Source organism: Sinohyriopsis cumingii, chromosome 5 (assembly GCF_028554795.1).
Source record: "Sinohyriopsis cumingii isolate HCF-2022 chromosome 5, ASM2855479v2, whole genome shotgun sequence".
NCBI lineage: Eukaryota > Metazoa > Mollusca > Bivalvia > Unionida > Unionidae > Sinohyriopsis > Sinohyriopsis cumingii.
This window is the reverse complement of record NC_142965.1, coordinates 89,496,553-89,516,973: the sequence shown is the minus strand read 5'-3', so window position 1 is coordinate 89,516,973 and position 20,421 is coordinate 89,496,553. Positions and strand designations below refer to the sequence as shown.

Genomic DNA, 20,421 nt, shown 5'->3' with positions numbered 1-20,421 from the left:
AGGAGAGACGTGGGCCATTTTCAGTGTGGCTTTACCATCGGTGATGTCAAACTGGTCATTAGATTGTTGTACGTGTTGAATCTTGTCCATGACTTTGGAAGGGGTTAGTTCTGCGGGTCTGCTAAACTCGATCCAAACAGGGGATTTCAAGCTGTCGTGATCTATGGATAGTGTCAAGCGATCGTCTTCTTTGGCTTGACATTGTCGCTTGAGTGCGGTGAGCAAAGAATCCCACATCTCGGTGATAAACCCTTCTGCTTTCTCCAATCGTACGTCGGACTTGAAATCTTTAAACTTCACTGTGTAGGTGTAAGCCGTGGTTCTAAATTTTCTAGAGGAGCGCTTTTCCGTCTCTCGAATGGAATAGTACTTTTCAGGGTTAACTAAGGGTGGTGAACTTTGTTTAGACGGTTCGGATTCTGGTTCACTCATGTCCTCTTCAAAATCACTGGCATGAATTTGTGCCAAGACTTCAGCTCTGGTACGAGGCGATAGATCACGTTTCTGCCTCTTACTTTCTTCTTCTTCTTTTTTCTCGAATGAATAGGATCGTTCCATCTTGAGTGCAAAACGTCAAATGACTCAAGTTTAAACACCATAGACTAATTTATAGTCATGGCAAACCAGCGTATATAAAAAGGGTGTGTGTCTTGTCCTTTCACTATTCATTTCACTCTCAAACCGAGCACAACGATGGAAGAGACTACCCAGATGGAACGTTTCATCAGAGCTTTGCGAGAGGTCATTAGAAAATTCTCTTCAGACCAGCCGACGGACTACTCTCCTTCCTTTCGAGATAAAAGTCAAGATACTTGCTATATCTGTCAGAAGAAAGGGCATTGGTCTTCAGAGTGTCCAGACCGTCAAAAAAGAACAAAAACAGGGGCTAGAAAAGACAAAAGTCAAGATACCTGTTATTATTGTCAAGAAAAAGGACATTGGTCTCCAGACTGCCCAAAAAAGAAACAAGAGGAGTCGGAAGAAAAGAGGGATTCTTCAGAAGAAGAGAGAGATTCTTCAGAGGAAGAAAGCAGCCAGGTGAAGAAAAAGAAACAGGAGAAGAAAAGAAGAAGGGAAGAAAGTGAGGAGGAAAAGACTGTGACGGTGAAGAAATTGAAAAAAAAAGAGAGTAAAAAAAAAGAAACAGAAGAAGTGAATGTAATTTATAAAGTGTTCTGTTGTGAATTGTGAATTGTAACTATGGAGAAAAGAATACATTAATTATATAAGGTAAGTGTCTTTGAGTTTTGATTTTAAATAAGAAGCTACACCCACGCACTCATACACAGACATGTATTATAAGGGTAAAATGGTTTTTTTTTTGTTGATTTTTGAGTTATTGGCAAATTGAAAAGCTATCTGTTTTCGAGAGAAGTGGGTGGCCCTGAAAAGGGCCTTTTTTGGTGTAGGGGTGAGTTTAAACAATCAACTTTAACTGCCTTAAGCCTTTGCCACGGCCGAGGCCTACTTCTGATGATGATGATTGGGTTGAAATCACTAAGGGTGGTACGATAGGCTTAGTCACAGGGTTGGCGTGTTTAGCTCGGGAAGGTCGTATTCTCTTCGGTCGTGATAAAGAAGTCTGATACATTTGTTTCAGACTTCTTAACTCCGCTAAAATGTCCAACAGTACCGTGGCCGTTTGATTTTCACCCTCTTGTTTCTTTGCTGCTACTTCTTCTTCTTCTTGTCTTTTTCTTACCTCTTCTTGTTGCTGTTGCTGTTGCTGTAGGAGAAAAGCTTGTTCCGCTTCCTTTTGTCGTTGCATAAATTTCTCCAATTCTTCTTTCTGTCTCTGTCTAAAATTCTCCACTTGCGGTAATGAAGAATGAGACGAAGGTTCCGGAACAAATTCTTGTGAGGTAAGAAAATCCACAAAATCCCAATGTACCTCTTCTGAAAGTAAGTCCGGGTTCCCTTGGGCGGTCTCCACTGCTGGTGCACCCCAGTGAATCGTTTTCTGAGTTTCCGTCATTTTGAATCACTGTCGCATAGATTGACAGCACACAGGCGCTAGCGAATCTATATAGACCACATGACGTCACAGACTGCTCTCTTCGGATTGGATGCAGACTGACTGAATTTTGTAACGCGTGTTCGGATTGGTGAATGAACTCAATCCGTTTCAATCCTTCCTCTACCTATAAATAAGCGCAGTTCACTGCATTGATTCACCTGTTCTCGTCGCCTCACGATGTGGACCACAGTTGAATCATCCACCCTTGTGTCTTCAATGATGTTTAGGACGGACATGCTCATGTATGTCCGGTCCAAGTGGACTGTTGTTGATAGGACAGATACTAGTCTATGGATGAGAAGAGTTTACATAGAAAGACAAGGATGCCTCAAGAGGGTACTTGTGTATGGACCTGCAGTTAGAAGGAGTTTAAGAAGAAGAAGATGTGACAGATGCCGTCTATGTTAATATTAATATTAACATAAACCCAAAGGCCCTTTTCAGGGCCACCCACATTTCTCGAAAAGAGATAGCCTTTCGATTGCCTACCCCTTTTTTTAATTTTTTTTTTTTTTAAATCTCATGTTCAATTCCCCTTGTCCCTAAAGTAGTTTTTTTTTTCTAACATGTTCAATTCCCCTTTGTCCCTAGACAAACCCAAACTCTATTCCCATGTTCAATTCCCCTTGTCCCTAGACAGACCCAAACTCTATTCCCCATGTTCAATTGCCTTTGTCCCTAGAATCGATATTTTTTTTTCCATTGTTCGAATGCCTTTGTCGCTAAAATCAATATTTCCTTTTTTTTCCTTTCTCCAATGTTAAATTCCATTGTCGCTAATCTTACCCAGGGTTTTTTGCCCATGTTAAATTTCCATTGTCGCTAATCTTACCCAGGGTGGTTAATGTTAAATTTCCATTGTCGCTAATCTTACCCAGGGGGTGTTTTTAATGCTAATTCCCATTGTCGCTAATCTCACCCCTTTCACTACTCATCTTGTGTATAAACTTCCAGTTTAATTGATGGGCTTTTTGAATATGTATTTTCGTACTTCATGTGATAATATTGCCAGTTCATTTTGGTCTGTCTTATATTTATAGAGAAGATTACATGCTTTGTTACCGTTCATGAACATGTCCATTAAATGTTCCTGTTCATTTGCGTTAAGTTTCGGCTTGGTCTAGGAGAAGTTAACCAGTCCTTTGGAATAGAAGAAACACTAGTACGTGATATTTTTCAATATTTGATGTATTTTATTAAGTAATGGCTACACATGCCATGGAGATTTAGCTATATGTTCCGAGAAGGAATATATGTATCCTCTTTGTATTTAATTCCTTTCGCGGTATACTAACATTAGTCTTCTGTCTATAATTGTTTTGTTTTTTTCCAGAGTCGTTGCTTCTGAGTCATTGGTATATTTTCTTTGTAACTTAAAAGTACCATGCTTTCAGTATATACTTGTAAAAACTATTTATATTCAAGTTATGAGTTCTATGTGGTGGGTTATTTCCCTTAAATAAACATTTGCTGCATGTCTTTTTAATTAATTATATTGCAGATATTTTCTAAATCACTTTTCTCTTTATTGAAAATTATATATACCCAACTCACTTTCAATGCGTAAGTTCAATGTAGATATGGCAATTAGTTTTACTACTGTTATTCAACCAATCCGTGATAAATTTCATTATTTTTCTTTATCAATGCATTAATAGAATTATCTAAGCTGTATATATAAATTCGATCCATGTTATAAATTTATGCTCGTGTGGAAAGTTATCCCTAACGGCTTGCTAGAATTAGAGCTAAACTATGTATTCCTTTTAATGAGCCTATTCTTAATATCACTGACTTTTGGCAATTTAAATATTTCTGAACTCATCAAAGATATTAACATCTGTATTAAAACATAATTCTAAACCATCTAGTATTATTGTAGCATCGTTCGTAAACAACATTTGTTTAACCTCTCTTTCATGAAGATTATATAGCCCTTAATGCCTGCCTGCGGTCTGATCGCATTACACAGACGTTCGATTGATAATATAAATAAACAAAGGGAAAGTGGTTAACCTTGTCTTACCATACTTTCCAAAGGAAACAGTTTCGATACAAAATCATTATTTGATACACAGCTTTACCATTACATGAAAAAATTATCTAGATTGAGAAATTCAAGGGTTATGTACAAGAAAGAATGATTGAAGCTGCCCAAGACTTTTTAAAAATCAGAACACGAGAGGAGAGCTGGATAATATGTCGTTACTCACTGTTCGCTAACTTTCAAAAGCACCAATATATTTTGACCTATGTACCCAGTTTTAATAAAACCTGTCTTTATTCTGCTTTCTATGACTTTAATTGCAGTTTTATGGTCAATATTCACTAAACTGATTGGTCTTTAAATGAATTATTTAGTCTCCCCGTTAGTCAAATGCTTTTCCAGTTTGGGGATTGATTGAAGATAGTACACCAAGACTCTATACACTCTGCAGTCTCTCATTTTTGAAACAGAAGTTAAAGGCATCTATAAAATAATTATTCAAGTTGTGTCAAATTATGTTATTTACTTCGCATGAAATGCTATCTGCGCCTGGTCATTTTTATGTATGCATACCGTTTAACATTCTAATACATTCTTCGACTGATAAGTGTCCTTCGCACGATATATTTTCATCGTCAGTGAGTAAATTTTGTACGTTTATGGAAACAAATTATGTTTTATTGGATATATTAATATACTGTGGTATAGATTTTCGTAGAACTCCTTTTGTCCAAACAGACTCTTTCTTTTTAATCATATATTTCTTTTCGTTCAATTTTCAGTTTTCTTATGGCATTACTTTCAAAATTCCGTTTCTCTATGCTAGCGAAATATTTACGGCCTTTCTCTCTCTCTCCCCCTTCTATCCATCTTGCTTTCAATCTAAAAATAAACCTTGTAATTTGATAGTCGTATATTTATTCTAGTTCCTCACTTATCTTATCTAGCTTTAATTTAATTTAATTTCTGTTTTACTTGAGTCACTGTCATAATCTAACTTTAATAATTCTCTTTATCTCTCCTTTTCCTTTTTGTTTCAACTCCATTTATTCCGTTTTTTAAACGCAAATTTAAAAATTTCGTTCCTAAAAATACCTTTAATCAATTTCCACCTTAATCAGGACCAGCTGTCATATGTATCTGCATAACTGCCTTCATGTTACCTTGTAGTGTGTGTTTGTATCCTTCATCAAATATAATACTATTATTGAACGTAAAGTATCATGTATTGAGTTTTTTAATAGAATACTATTGATGAATGTAATGTATCCTGGACTGAGTTTATCACATATACGACTATTATTGACTGTAGATTTTCCTGGACTAAATGTATCGAATAGAATACTGTTATTGAATGTAAAGTATCATGGACTGAGTTTATCAAATAGAATAATATTACTGAATGTAAAGTATCCTGGACTGAGTTTATCAAACAGAATACTGTTATTGAATGTAAAGTATCCTGGACTGAGTTTATCAAATAGAATAATATTACTGAATGTAAAGTATCCTGGACTGAGTTTATCAAATAGAATACTATTATTGAATGTAAAGTATCCTGGACTGAATTTATCGAACAAATACTATTACTGAATGTAAAGTATCCTGGACTGGGTTTATCAATTAGAATACTATTATTGAATGTAAAGTGTCCCGGACTGAGTTCATAAAATAGAATACTATTACTGAATGTAAAGTATCCTGGATGGATTTATCAATTAAAATACTATTATTGAATGTAAAATGTCCCGGACTGAGTTCATCAGACAGAATACTTTTATTGAATGTGATGTATCATGGACTGAGTTTATCAAATAGAATACTATTATTGAATGTAAATTATCTCAGACTGAGTTCATCAAATAGAATATTATTACTGAATGTAAAGTATCCTGGACTGAATTTATCGAACAGAATACTACACCATTTCCAACTACCTTCTCTCCAGTCGACCTTCCGGACATGTTTGACAAATTTCTTCCTTGACACAGTACAAGCCATTAGTGATAAGCTTGACACCACGATTGACTCGTCGTCACCATACAGTTGGGATACAGAATTTGAGCGGCAACCATTAGCAGCATTTGAACCTGTCTTTATGGATTTCGTACGTACAGTCCTGATGAAGAGTGCACCAAAAGTCATGTGAACATGATCCAATTCCAACATCACTGCTGCTTGAGTGCTTAGATCCAGTACTGCTTTCACTAACTGATGTTATTAATACCTCTCTCTCTCATCCGGGGAATTCCCATCATTTTTCAAAACTGCCATTGTAAAGCCTTTGCTGAAGAAACCAACACTAGACCATAACGATTTAAAGAACTACCGCCCAGTTTCTAATCTCCCATTCATATAAAAAATCTTAGAAAAGGTTGTTCTGTCCCAGTTTGTATCTCATTTAAATTCAAACAGTCTTTTTAGCAATGTACAATCTGCATATCGCCCTTGCCACAGTACTGAAACTACTCTTCTAAAAGTAGTTAATTACATTATCTCTGCGTTGGATAGCGGAAAGATTACAGTCCTCACCCTCCTTGATTTGTCTGCAGCATTTGACACAATAGACCATGATATATTACTTAACCGTCTCCAGCATGTATGTGGCATTCATGATACAGCCTTACTGTGGTTCAAGTCCTACTTGGTCAACAGGACATACATTGTATCTGCAAATGGAATACACTCCAGCCCAGTTGATCTATGTTGTGGTGTTCCACAAGGGGTCTGTTCTTGGACCTGTTCTCTTCATTCTGTACACTCAGTCGCTCTCAAGTGTCATAGATCATCATCCAGTGTCTCACCAATTATACGCTGATGACACCCAACTATACAAATCTAGCCACCCAACTGAAGTTGATGCTACCATCCAAGGTGTAGAGAGGTGCATTTCTGATGTGAAATCGTTGGATGACATCTAACAAGCTGCAGATGAATGATGATAAAACTGAGGCCATTCTGATCACAACACAAAGACTTTTACATCAAACAATAAATATCAGCAACGCCAACATTAAATTCACACAATCTTTACGAAACCTATGTGTTACTCTTGACAGTACTCTCACATTGCACCAACATGTCATGAACATATGCAAGGCTGCATATCTTGAGCTGAGATGCATCAGCTCAGTTCGCAAATATCTTTCCGTTGATGCCACTAAAACACTTGTGTGTTCATTAGTACTTTCCAGACTGGACTATTGTAACTCAATTCTGTCTGGTTCATCTCAATATCTGCTCCAGAAACTTCAAAACGTTCAAAACACAGCTGCTCGGATCATACTTAGAGTACCAAGATCAGAGCACACTTCCCCGCTACTCTGTACCCAACAGTGGCTATCCATTCGATCCAGAATCAAACACACAATTTGTTCTCTGTGCTACGTTTCATTGTCGGACTCTAGTCCAACATACCTATCCGACCTCACCCATGTGTACACACCAGCAAGATACTTACGCTCCTCTTCTGACAATCGTATACTCATTATTCCCACTATGAGAACAAAGTCATATGGACGGCGTTCTTTTGCATACCAGGGCCCAGCAATGTGGAATGACTTGCCCACTGAACTTAGACACAAAGACATAGTGATCCCATTCAAGAGTGCTCTTAAAACTCACTTGTTTCGACTGCAAGAACAAACTTAAAGACCTAATAATATTTCCTAGCTTAAATATTCTCAGCATGTTTTTTAAAAACATTTTCTAGTTTCATGGTGTTTGTTTTTGTAATCATATCATTATATGTTTTGTATCTTATAGGTGTTGTCTAATGTTGTAAAGCGCTTAGAGCTTCTAAAGATTAGGTGTTATACAAAGTCCTCATTATTATTATTATTATTATTATTATTAGTAGTAGTAGTAGTAGTAGTACTGAATGTAAGGTATCCTGGACTGAGTTTATCAAATATATGACTAATATCTATTGTAGAATATCCTAGACTGAATTTATCGAACAAAATACTCTTACTAAATGTAAATTATCTCAGACTGAGTTCATCAAATAGAATACTATTACTGAATGTAATGTATCCTGGACTGAGTTTATCAAACATTCGCATATTAATGAATGTAAAGTATCACGGACTGAGCTTGGAATACTGTTACTGAATGAAAAGTATCCTGGGCTGAGTTCATCAAATAGAATACTATTATTGAATGTAAAGTATCCTGGACTGGGTTTATCAAATAGAATACTATTATTGAATGTAAAGTATCCTGGACTGAATTTATCGAGCAGAATACTATTACGGAATGCAAAGTACCCTGGACTGGGTTTATCAATTAGAATACTATTATTGAATGTAAAGTATCATGGACTGAGTTCATCAAATAGAATACTATTATTGAATGTAAAGTATCCTGGACTGAATTTATCGAGCAGAATACTATTACTGAATGTAAAGTACCCTGGACTGGGTTTATCAATTAGAATACTATTATTGAATATAAAGTATCATGGACCGAGTTCATCAAATATAATACCATTATTGAATGTAACGTATCCTGCACTGAATTTATCGAACAGAATACTATTGCTGAATGTAAAGTATCCTGGACTGGGTTTATTAATTAGAATACTATTATTGAATGTAAAGTGTCCCGGACTGAGTTCATCAAATAGAATATTATTATTGAATGTAAAGTATCTTGGACTGGATTTATCAACTAAAATACTATTATTGAATGTAAAGTGTTCCGGACTGAGTTCATCAAATAGAATACAATTACTGAATGTAAAGTATCCTGGACTGGGTTTAACAATTAGAATCTATTACTGAATGTAAAGTGTCCCGGACTGAGTTCATAAAACAGAATACTATTACTGAATGTAAAGTATCCTGGACTGAGTACATTAAATAGAATACTATTACTCAATGTAAAGTATCCTGGAATGGGTTTATCAATTAGAATCTATTACTGAATGTAAAGTGTCCAGGACTGAGTTCATAAAACAGAATACTATTACTAAATGTAAAGTATCCTGGACTGAGTTCATAAAACAGAATACTATTACTGAATGTAATGTATCCTGGACTGAGTACATTAAATAGAATACTATTACACAGTGTAAAGCATCCTGGAATGGGTTTATCAATTAGAATCTATTATTGAATGTAAAGTGTCCAGGACTGAGTTCATAAAACAGAATACTATTACTGAATGTAAAGTATCCTGGACTGAGTACATTAAATAGAATACTATTACTCAGTGTAAAGTATCCTGGACTGAGTACATTAAATAGAATACTATTACTCAATGTAAAGTATCCTGGAATGGGTTTATCAATTAGAATCTGTTACTGAATGTAAAGTGTCCCGGACTGAGTTCATAAAACAGAATACTATTACTGAATGTAAAGTATCTTGGACTGAGATCATTAAATAGAATAATATTACTGAATAGAAAGTATCCTGGAATGAGTTTATGAAATAGAATACTATTACTGAATGTAAAGTATCCTGGACTGAGTTTATCGAACAGAATACTAATTTTGAATGTAACGTATCCTGGACTGAGTATATCTTTAAAAAGTTGAAAGTCAAATGTAACTACTGAGGGATTGGAACAGATAAATGGTATAATTTTGCTTCGAAGAAATGCTCATTGGCCTGTTGGTGAGTAAATAATAATCTAGTCCACAGAATATAGGAGAAGCATTATTAAAGATTAAAGTGCCATGTAAATTTATTTTCTCAGTATGTAACGTACGTCATATGTCGATAAACTATTTTTTTCTTTTGTAAATGTACTTCACATATCTCTGGTCTTTTGGTTTTGGATTTACACCTCAACTCAACCCAGTAATCCACAGCAGGATGTCTGTGTTCCAGTCCACACAAACAATATGTATTTCGGCATTACCTATTGCTATATATTCTTCTAACTTATGTATAATACCAGGGTCATCAGTACGTGACCCATAAACGATTGAATTTTTTAAATTTAAATCTTGAATATTTTCGTGTAATTTTGAGATGGGTCTCTCAAAAATCTCATGCATCTCATCCTAGACGTCAGACAACACCCCGTCCTTTCACACACATATATTATCTCATGCATCTCATCCTAGACGTCAGACAACACCCCGTCCTTTCACACACAGATTTTATCTCATGCATCTCATCCTAGACGTCAGATAACACCCCGTCCTTTCACACACAGATTTTATCTCATGCATCTCATCCTAGACGTCAGACAACACTCTGTCCTTTCACACACAGATTTTATCTCATGCATCTCATCCTAGACGTCAGACAACACCCCGTCCTTTCACATACAGATTTTAGTTCTTCGTAAATTCTACCATTAAATGACCAGACCACCTCAGTGTTGTTGGGCTAACTCAAGTTATCCAGCACTTGACTGTTCCCGTCAAACAGATCGTTGGTTACCCTCGTCTTCAGGTTCCAGTTCTTCAATATCTTTTTCGTCTTTATTATGACGTCCTTCATAAATGATTGATTTCACAGTGATGACATATATATATATATATATATATATATATATATATATATATATATATATATATATCATCACCAACATAAATGTTTTAATGCCTCAACGATACATCTGTAACCACCCAGCTCAGTCTAGACCACAATTTCATTGCCTTTTTTAACTCTTGCACCACTTTAGAAAGCCATGACCAGAATCTACTCTGTTCAATTCCTAGTTAGAAGAAGGTCGACACAATTTTCGCAAAAATTAAAATGGTATAGAAAAAGGGGCAATACTAAAATTAAGCATTCATCACCTTCGGTTATTGAACCCTTGCCGAGTCATACCAAACACTTATAAAAATGATACCAGAAGCTGCCTTGCTTGGCGCTCATCATTAAGAGGTTAGTGTTAGGACTGGTCGGCCTGGTGTCAGGATAATATGACTGGGTGAGGAATGATGCTCCAGTATTAGACATCACTATAAACTGCCACACTGCAGAAATCGTAGCGATATGACTAAAATTATTAAAGCTACGTTAAGATTGGTAAATATGGGCCGTTGAGCAATCCAGTCGTTGTTAGACTGATTACTGAAACCACGAACATGACTCTTTCTTTTGTTCTCTCAATAAATACAATATTCCATTAGCATATACCAGGTTTTTAAAACTGGTGGAAGTGTGTGTTTGATTTGGATTTTTAACGTAGCTTTAACAATTTTTCAGTCAGACTGCTACGATGTCTGCAGTGTGGCAGTTTATAGTGATGTCTAGCACTGGGGCATCATACCGCAGACACGTTGCATGATGTCCCACCGAGTCATATTATCCTGACACAAGGCCGACCATTCATAATACTATTGTTGACACTCCTTAGCCCCATCCCAGCACATAGAGCTTTGTTAGGACTTAGAAGTGACACCCTGTTTATATCTAAAAATGTATTTGGTGTGGCTTGACCCTGTCCACCCATAAGTAATGTCTGTATATGTTCATGTTTGAAAAACAATAGTGTTAGGTATAAATTTTGCAGGGTTTATTTCTTTTTTTATCCATCATATTTGTAAGTTTTTTATCCCATGAAGACAAAGCTTGTGTACTTTCCGGCCTCCAGTTGGGGAGACTAGAGGTCTGAGTTCCAAAAGTTTGGTCTTCTGATTTAGGGTCGTACTATTGCCCCAGTGACATATTAATGTCATGGGCCAAGTTCCTTCCCCCTTTTCTTTCAGTGTATTTAGATATATAGTTGACTTTGCCAGAGTCCTTTAATTCCTTTTTCCTTTTGTGTGTGTGTGTGTGTGTGTGTGTGTGTGTGTTTGTATTGGCAATATCTAGATCAAGTAGTTCCAGTCTTCTCTTAGATAAGTATACCCAAAAATAATAAATGTGTTTATTTTGTTTGTATGTATGCAAGTGGTGTAGCGGGCTTTTATGCTGGTCGCATTGGAGGAGGAGGATCGCAATGATCAAATAAGAGGCACATGTTATCACGTACAATTTTACATCATGCCACCGTTTTATTTCGATATTAAAAATGAAAAATGGTCAGAAAGTGCGCGCGCGGGAGTTAGAGCATGTCTGAATGCGGAAGGGAAAGAGACGCTTCAAAATTTGTTAACGTTTACACTTTATATAAAAATTTATCGTCGTACACTAATAAAATATTCCTTCCCAGTTTGTCTGAAACACAATCACTTCGGAGTAAAATTCAGTCAACCAATCGGTATGAAACAGGTGAGGAATACAAAAATCCCAGGCACAATCTGATACAATAAATTCCATAGCCCTATCCCTGTCCTTGAGGCGTCTGGGCAAGTCTACACAATGAGTGGGGTTTCTGGTTCATCTCTTTTCAAGATCCCCATAATAATAAAACCTGTCTTGAAAGACCACTGCTATGTGATCCCACCTGCCATGAGAGACCACATTTTCAACAGTGCCGGATTAAGCTAGTGCGAGGCCTGTAGCATGTTATAAAAAGGCCCTAAACTATTAAAACACATAAACTGTTAACTTGCATAGTAAAGCAATTGTATTTTTCAATTGCTATACAACAAATAATACGACAAAGATGTCCGACATTTCAGTAATATTATTATTTACATGTAGGTAATTTATAGCTTGAAAGCATTTAGCGAAGGGTCCTTAAAAATAAGGGGCCCGTAGCATATGCTATTTTTGCTACTAGGATAATCCGGCATTGATTCTCAATGCACACATTTATTGATTATGTAGAGAGACCCCCTGTTATAAGAGACCACCTGTCTTGAAAGATCATAACTTTTGTCGAAAGAGGCGGTCTTTCAAGACAGGTTCTACAGTACGTGTATTAGACTTTTCTTTTCAAAACCACTATTTGTAGTACGTAATGTCATTATAGATTTTGAACGACTGACTTGAACGATACCCAAGTTATAGTAAGATCGGTCGTGAGTATATTTAAATTCTTATAGGTATTTAACATCGAGCCCTCCAGTGAATACATGGAGGAAAATATACTGATTACGTGATTATTCGTACGTTTTGCAGTCTTAATAGCGTGGCAATAGTAGAAGACCTTGAAAAGACGTAAACAATAAACTAATAGTTCCAAGTCTTGAATAACACCAATCTCTCTCTCTCACGGGTGTACAATTCCTTCACCGTGCTCTTCCAAAATACATCATATAGCTACTATATAGTACAGATGTAACAGAAATAAAATAGCAACGCTGATAAACCTGACGCCAACCTGCAATTTGGAAGCTGAGATTAATAAACTATTCGTTCTGTTGGATGGAAATAATATGCTATAATATAATCGGAAACGAACAGATATTTAAAACCATACATCGGGTGTCTGTATCACCTTTTGGAATCTTATCAACACCCATTACATCTGAAAGCGGTTTCTTTAGAAAACACGCTCGTCTATTCAGGGGATACTTTTAGACCAATACATACCATTTCTTTATAAGAAAAAAGTTTCAGGATGTTACCAAGATAGATTTGATCTTTCATTCGTTTAAAATCTGTATCTTGTAAATACACATCGTGATGAAACTTCACTTACGAAATAGTCAAATTTCAATGGATTGCCCCATAAATTCAGTAGTTGATTCCAAAAAGTACGTGCCAAATTGCACGTAATCTGTGAAGGTCTAATTAGTTAAACTACCTTTTTAAAAGCCTGAACCAATACAGGAAGCGATACTATTAAACTTCGATGACAAGCCACATGTTGCCGATCAGGAAGTTTAGAATATCCAATTAACTTATATTTAACAGAGATGAGATTTGTCAAACGCAAACATACAAAACAGAGACAAACAATGAATGGAAAACAAAAGGATAAACATTTTACATGATTATGGATCTATCAGAAGCATTATTTCGAAATTGTAGGTGTCACGCTTTATTGTTTTGAATTCCAATGATAAAACGGAAACCTACAAAATGGGGTCTTGACTTACAAAATGAGGAATAAGGGCGCCATCTATTTCTTGGAACTACATATACTTTCTTTATCCATTTAAGACGTATATCTACCCTTATGAAGGTTCGGCAGATTTAGCCCTATTTTAGATATTCGTATTCTCTCTCTCTTTCTCTGAAAAGATCTTAAAATGAGTCAAGACTGTTGATCCTCTAGTATACATTTATGTAATCAATTAAAAGGCGCCACCATCAATAATGCACAAAAATGGACTCGAAACAACAAAATGTATACTTCAAGCATTAGTTTCAGTTTGTTTAGACATAATTAAGTGACAATTAAAACATTGGTGCAGCGTCTGCTACCACAACAAACTGCCAACACAAAAAATTCACGTCTGAATGCAGAAATACATGTAAACATATATATCAGCCAAAATCCCTTAGACTTGAATGTTGATTGCCATTGTATGCAAGCAACTATCCTTCTTCACTGGTACAAAATATCCAGGAACAAATCAGAGATGGGATATAAATGACTTTCTCAGAGACTATAATTGAAGGCAATTGTCTCTATTAGTGGAGTGTAACTAATAAACGGATGTTTACTATTACATTTTCAACTAATGAACGGATGTTTACGAATACGTTTTCAAGTGACTTAATAAACCAACTCCATCTATCTGTATGTGAAGTAAATTTGTGCTCCCAGTATTTCGGCGAGCACATATATTCGAATATTTTGAAGAGATTAACTGAAAAAAAATCAATTGAGCTCATTGCTATATATATATTTCTCAAGAACGCTCAAACGCAGGGGCAGGGCGATGTAATATATGGGATTGTCTCTGGGGTTTTTTCCCCGCGCCTGTTTCGTAACGATTAGTTGACCGCATTTCGCCCCGAGTCGATTTGTCTACATTGTTTCAGACTAACTGGGAAGGTCAGACGATATCAGTGATTTATCAGTGCACAAGAATGCAAAAGTTGCAATGAATTTTGAACATATCTTTCCCTCAACACTCCCCTATCCCCTCTCTCTCTCCTTCTAAATTTGGGGGACAAACTACATTTTAGAAGGACAAAATAAAATAACAGTATATAATGTACTAAAATATCCTATAAAAATGAGATGATCTTATTTGCTTAAATAGTTTTTAATAAAGAATTTGTTAAAAGTTTTCCTTGTTAATTTCTCGGCCCTGATGGAAAGAGTTGGACCATGTACATACAAGGGAAGTAAGTCATACGCGCTTCGGCCTGGTAGTGCTGGAGTTGGGTCCCATAAACAATGCGAAATTACTGGCCATGCACATGATGGTGTTTAGTCCTTTTCTAACATTTATTTATTCAAGGAACATTTTTTTTTGGTATAAATTGTTTTCTTTTAATGTTTCCCATTCTTTTTGCAACTAAAGACCATATTTGTTGACAAGCGCAACAATTCCTTGTTTCATTTACACGATTTCCCCCCTTCCTGTTCTTTTCATTTCAACTCCCTGTATTTACCAGTCACTTAAAACTTGTGTGAGGTCATTCATATTTAACACGAGACATACACTAGCCACATAGGCAGAATCTGCAAATTTACATGTATTGAATGGCTAATAAGATTACCAATTATAACTGTGTGAGTACATATTTCTAATTTATTGAGAAAAGGTATGAAACATGGAATACATCACTTCATCGCTCACGTTCAAGGGTAACATAGAGGCATGAAACAAAAAGGTACTGATGCTATCCATGCAGTTATTCCAGGCTACACCTTCCTTAGTTTTTCCTAATTCTTTCACTTTTTCAACTTTTTGTCAGACACCCACTTTGCCCATCTTTTCCAAAATGACCATACTATCCATTTTTTAAAATTCTTTCTTCAATATATGTTGAGTCTATATAATTTTTAACTTGTTTGTCGCCAGGGGGTCCATAACACTGTCAATATTTTGGTGTTTCAAGCCAAAGCAAAAGCTGTCATTGTACACAAGCAGACTGGCTGCTCACTGTACTTCTATGGTTTTTGGAACAGTCCATTTCAGTAAAAAAAAAATGCTATGTCTAGTTCAAATATTTATAACACAAAATAAACAAATATAAATTAAAAGTTATGTGTTTGAAGAAAAGAAACTACAAAATTTATGGAATTAATGAGATTACCAGAGACTGTGAACTACATAACACATGTTGCTTGAAAACACAGACTTGCCCTGGCAAATATGGTAACTATTACAAAAGAAACTCTAGTTTGATTCAAGTATTCAACAAGTTGGCAGCAGCAATCATTTAGAAATTATAAATAGATAAATGAAATGACCAAGTTTTGTGCATTTATTAATATCATTATTGCTTTATTTCTTAAGATCGGGGGGCAGGGGGAGACAGATAAACGGTGTGTGTGTGGGAATTGTATAGCATGTGAGTAAGAACATGCCTTTCTTCAAGATAACGTAGTATGTCAAATAAAGGTTCATTTTGTTTTCTTACAGTGCTTCTGATGGAAAATAATCTATATTGGGTTTCACAATTTTCAAATTTGATGGAATGAAACATTGTGGCAAAAAGATCCTAATGGATTGTTCAATATCATGTCCCACCTTGAGAAGTTTGTAATGTTCTGATATTTGAGAATTCAGAAATTCAAAATCAGCATTAAATTTACGAATAATGCAGGAGAAGAACCAAACTCATATCACTGTCAAAATATTTTACATACTTTTAATGGGCCATCTACAGTATGGGCTTTTCAATTGGTATCAAAATAGTCTGTGCTGACATAATGGTTAGAACTCCTGAAATACATTTTAATACCCCTGACCACCTTCACTCCCTCCTCACAAAAAATAAAAAAAATCTCACTTGTCATAATTGTTGAATCAAAACACTCCTAGTGGCTAAAAGAACTACATGGCTTACAATATTTGATTGAATCATTACATTTAGCATGAAGATCATGGACTATAACATTTAGCATCTAGGTCATGGACTATTACATTTAGCATGTAGGTCATGGACTATTACATTCAGCATGAAGGTCATGGACTATTACATTTAGCATGAAGGTCATGGACTATTACATTTAGCATGTAGGTCATGGACCATAGTATTAGGATGTAGATCATGGACCATTACATTTAGCATGAAGGTCATGGACTATAACATTTACCATCTAGGTCATGGACTATTACATTTAGCATGTAGGTCATTGACCATAGTATTTAGCATGTAGATCATGGACCAGTACATTTAGCATGTAGGTCAAGGACTATTACATTTCGTACAAGGGTCATGGACTATAACATTTAACATATAGGTCATGGACTATTACATTTAGCATGTAGGTCATTGACTATTACATTTCACATATAGGTCATGGGCCTTAATATTTAGCATGTAGATCATGGACCATTACATTTAGCATGTAGGTCAAGGACTATTACATTTAGTACAAGGGTCATGGACTATAACATTTAACATATAGGTCATTGACTATTACATTTTGCATGTAGATCATGGACCATTACATTTAGCATGTAGTTCATGGGCCATAATATTTAGCATGTAAATCATGGACCATGACATTTATCATGTAGTTCATGGGCCATAATATTTAGCATGTAAATCATGGACCATAATATTTAGCATGTAGTTCATGGGCCATAATATTTAGCATGTAAATCATGGACCATTACATTTAGCATGTAGTTCATGGGCCATAATATTTAGCATGTAGGTCATGGTCCATAATATTTAGCATGTAGATCATGGACCATTACATTTATCATGTAGGTCATGGACCATAGAATCATTCATCATCATCATTGTTTGTGTAAGTGTGTGATTTGGATTTTTAACGTAGCTTTAACAATTTCAGTCATATCACTATTATCTCGCCAATGTGGCAGTTTATAGTGATGTCTAGCACTGGGGCATCATGCTGCAGACATGTAACATTATGTCCTACCTAGGTACATTATCCTGATACTAGGCTGACCAGTCCTAACACTAACCTCTTCATGCTGAGTGCCTAGTGAGGCAGCTGGTAGTACCATTTTTATAAGTCTTTGGCATGACTTAGCCAGGGATAGAAAACATGACCTCCAGCACCCAATCTGGATGCTCTAAACACTTAGGTCACCTAGTGGTGATCAGCATCATTTGTACAAATTCAAGAGACCCTCATGCCAGAATATATTGTTTTCAAATTTGGTTAAATTCTGTGGACCAGATTTGAGGAGAATTTGCATAGATTACAATTTTAGTAAAGGCAGCCAATTGAATTGTTTCTAATTTTGATTTTGGTGATGGCAGCCAAATCTAATCGTTTCTAATTATGTTTTAGTAATAGCAGCCAAATCTAATCGTTTCTAATTATGACTTTAGTAATGTCAGTCAAATCTAATTGTTCCTAATTATGATTTTAGTAATGGCAGCTAAATCTAATTGTTTCTAATTACAATTTTAGTAATGGCAGCCAAATCTAATTGTTCCTAATTATGATTTTAGTAATGGCAGCTAAATCTAATCATTTCTAATTATGATTTTAGTAATGGCAGCTAAATCTAATCGTTTCTAATTATGATTTTAGTAATGGCAGCCAAATCTAATTGTTTCTGTTTCCTCAACATGATATAACAAATAATGTGTTGAAAGTACCATTATAAACCAACCACCAATACAGTAATAAAAGGTGTTTATATTTGTTTCACAATTACATTTAAGTCCTGCTTATGTTGTATAGTGTAACCCATCAGTTGGTTGACTGATGCATGCATTTTGCCATCTACATCTGGATCTGTGTGTGTGATTAGGATTTTTAATTTTGCTTTAACAATTTTTCAGTCACGCCACTATGATGTATGCAGTGTGGCAGTTTATAGTGATGTCTAGCTCTGGGGCATCATGCCGCAGACATGTAGCATGATGTCCCACCTAGTCACATTATTCTGACTCCGGGCTGACCAGTCTTAAACACTAACCTCTTAATGCTGAGCACCAAGCAAGGCAGCTGTTAGTATCAGTTATCTGGATAAATCTTTGGTATGGCTTGGTCTGGGTTCGAACACACAACCTCCTGCTTCCAAGGCAGATGCTCTAACCACTAGGAGCGGTCATCTGAATCTATTCAAGATATTAAAAGTTATCACAGTCATATCCCACCTCCATTAAAAAAAAGGGAAAAACAGTTATTACAGAATTTAATAAAGACAATTGTAGGGGCTGAATGTATTATGTAATGTGTTCACACACTTGGTCAATATTATTGGTGTGATTTGTGAGCAATCAGCATAAATTACATGTCCTTGAATAAACACTGTTCCATAATATATTTTTTATCAATTATTTTTTCTTTTACTGGAGATGGCAAAAATTGTTAAGTTCTTTCCACCACCACCTGGTCTTGAATCTTTTATTGATTGGTCCATAATACCATGTAAGGTGCCAAAAATACTCATTATCTTGTAAGTAGTGAAAGTAATAATCCACCGATAATAACCTTCTAAATGTATAGCTTAGATTTAATAGAACCAATACCAAGTGTCATGTGATTTCCCATCTTAGTAGCAAAATGAAGAGCGGTCATTACTGACGGAGAAATGACTATGGTTGCCCAAATACCGACATCAAGTTGCAATATGGAAATTGCCTATTCTTTTGATTGGCCTTTTAGATGTATTGTAAAGACTTTTATATTAGTAGCCATAAATGATAATGATTTGCCACCATTGGTCCAAATTTAATGGACTTTTATGCCATGATGCTATCTGTCAAACTTGGTCATTTCTGTTTAGCTGCTGAAGAAAAGTTATGTACATTTTTTTTATAATTTTAGTACTGGAGGAATTTCACTTTGGATAGTATCATTTATTTATTGTTTTTTGTAATCATATCATTATATGTTTTATTATGTTTTATGATTGTCTAATGTTGTAAAGCGCTTAGAGCTTCTAAAGATTAGTCGCTATACAAAGTCCTCACTATTATTTATTATACTTATATCGTTTTGTAAAAATGTTACATCCCTTAATACAAGCTGTCAAATTTGGCTAAACTGTATGAAGTTGTTTCTGAGAAGTCACTTAAAGCTTCTGTCTATTTTTAGCACTCAGACAGATCTGATGATGGTGGAGTGGCATCATCTGTACAAAACTTTAAAGAACTTTATTCCAGGATGCCTTCCGTGAAATTCTGCATGGAATTTATGAGAGACGTCATTGAAAAGTTTTGTATTTTCAGCAAAGATGGCCATATTTGGTAATGGAACAGAACCATCTGTACAAACTTGAAAAGTATTCACACCATGATGCTGCCTGCCAGGCCGACATTGGTTTAGTGGGTTCTGAGAGGTTGGAAACAGCAACAGTTGATGGATGTAGGGTGTGCTACTGACGATGGACTCCACAGGCATAATGCAAGCTCAGTCCGTCTTACAGTCAGCTGAGCTAAAAGAAAACTAATAAAAACAGGATGCAATTTTGAAGCAGCAGGGGCAAAGAGCCTGCAACTGCTCCATGAATCGATTTATTAAAAATGTAACTGGTCTTTATACACATAACATA

General features: G+C 35.6%; 1 long non-coding RNA gene across 1 annotated transcript in view; it reads left to right on the top strand.

The window, feature by feature from the left end:
* LOC149799717 (uncharacterized) overlaps nucleotides 1-20,183 on the top strand; it is a 38,612-nt gene extending 18,429 nt beyond the window's left edge. The window contains exon 3 of the long non-coding RNA XR_016421207.1: nucleotides 19,965-20,183. This is a non-coding gene — a long non-coding RNA (uncharacterized LOC149799717). The remainder of the gene's footprint in view (nucleotides 1-19,964) is intronic.
* The last annotated feature ends 238 nt before the right edge of the window (nucleotides 20,184-20,421 follow it).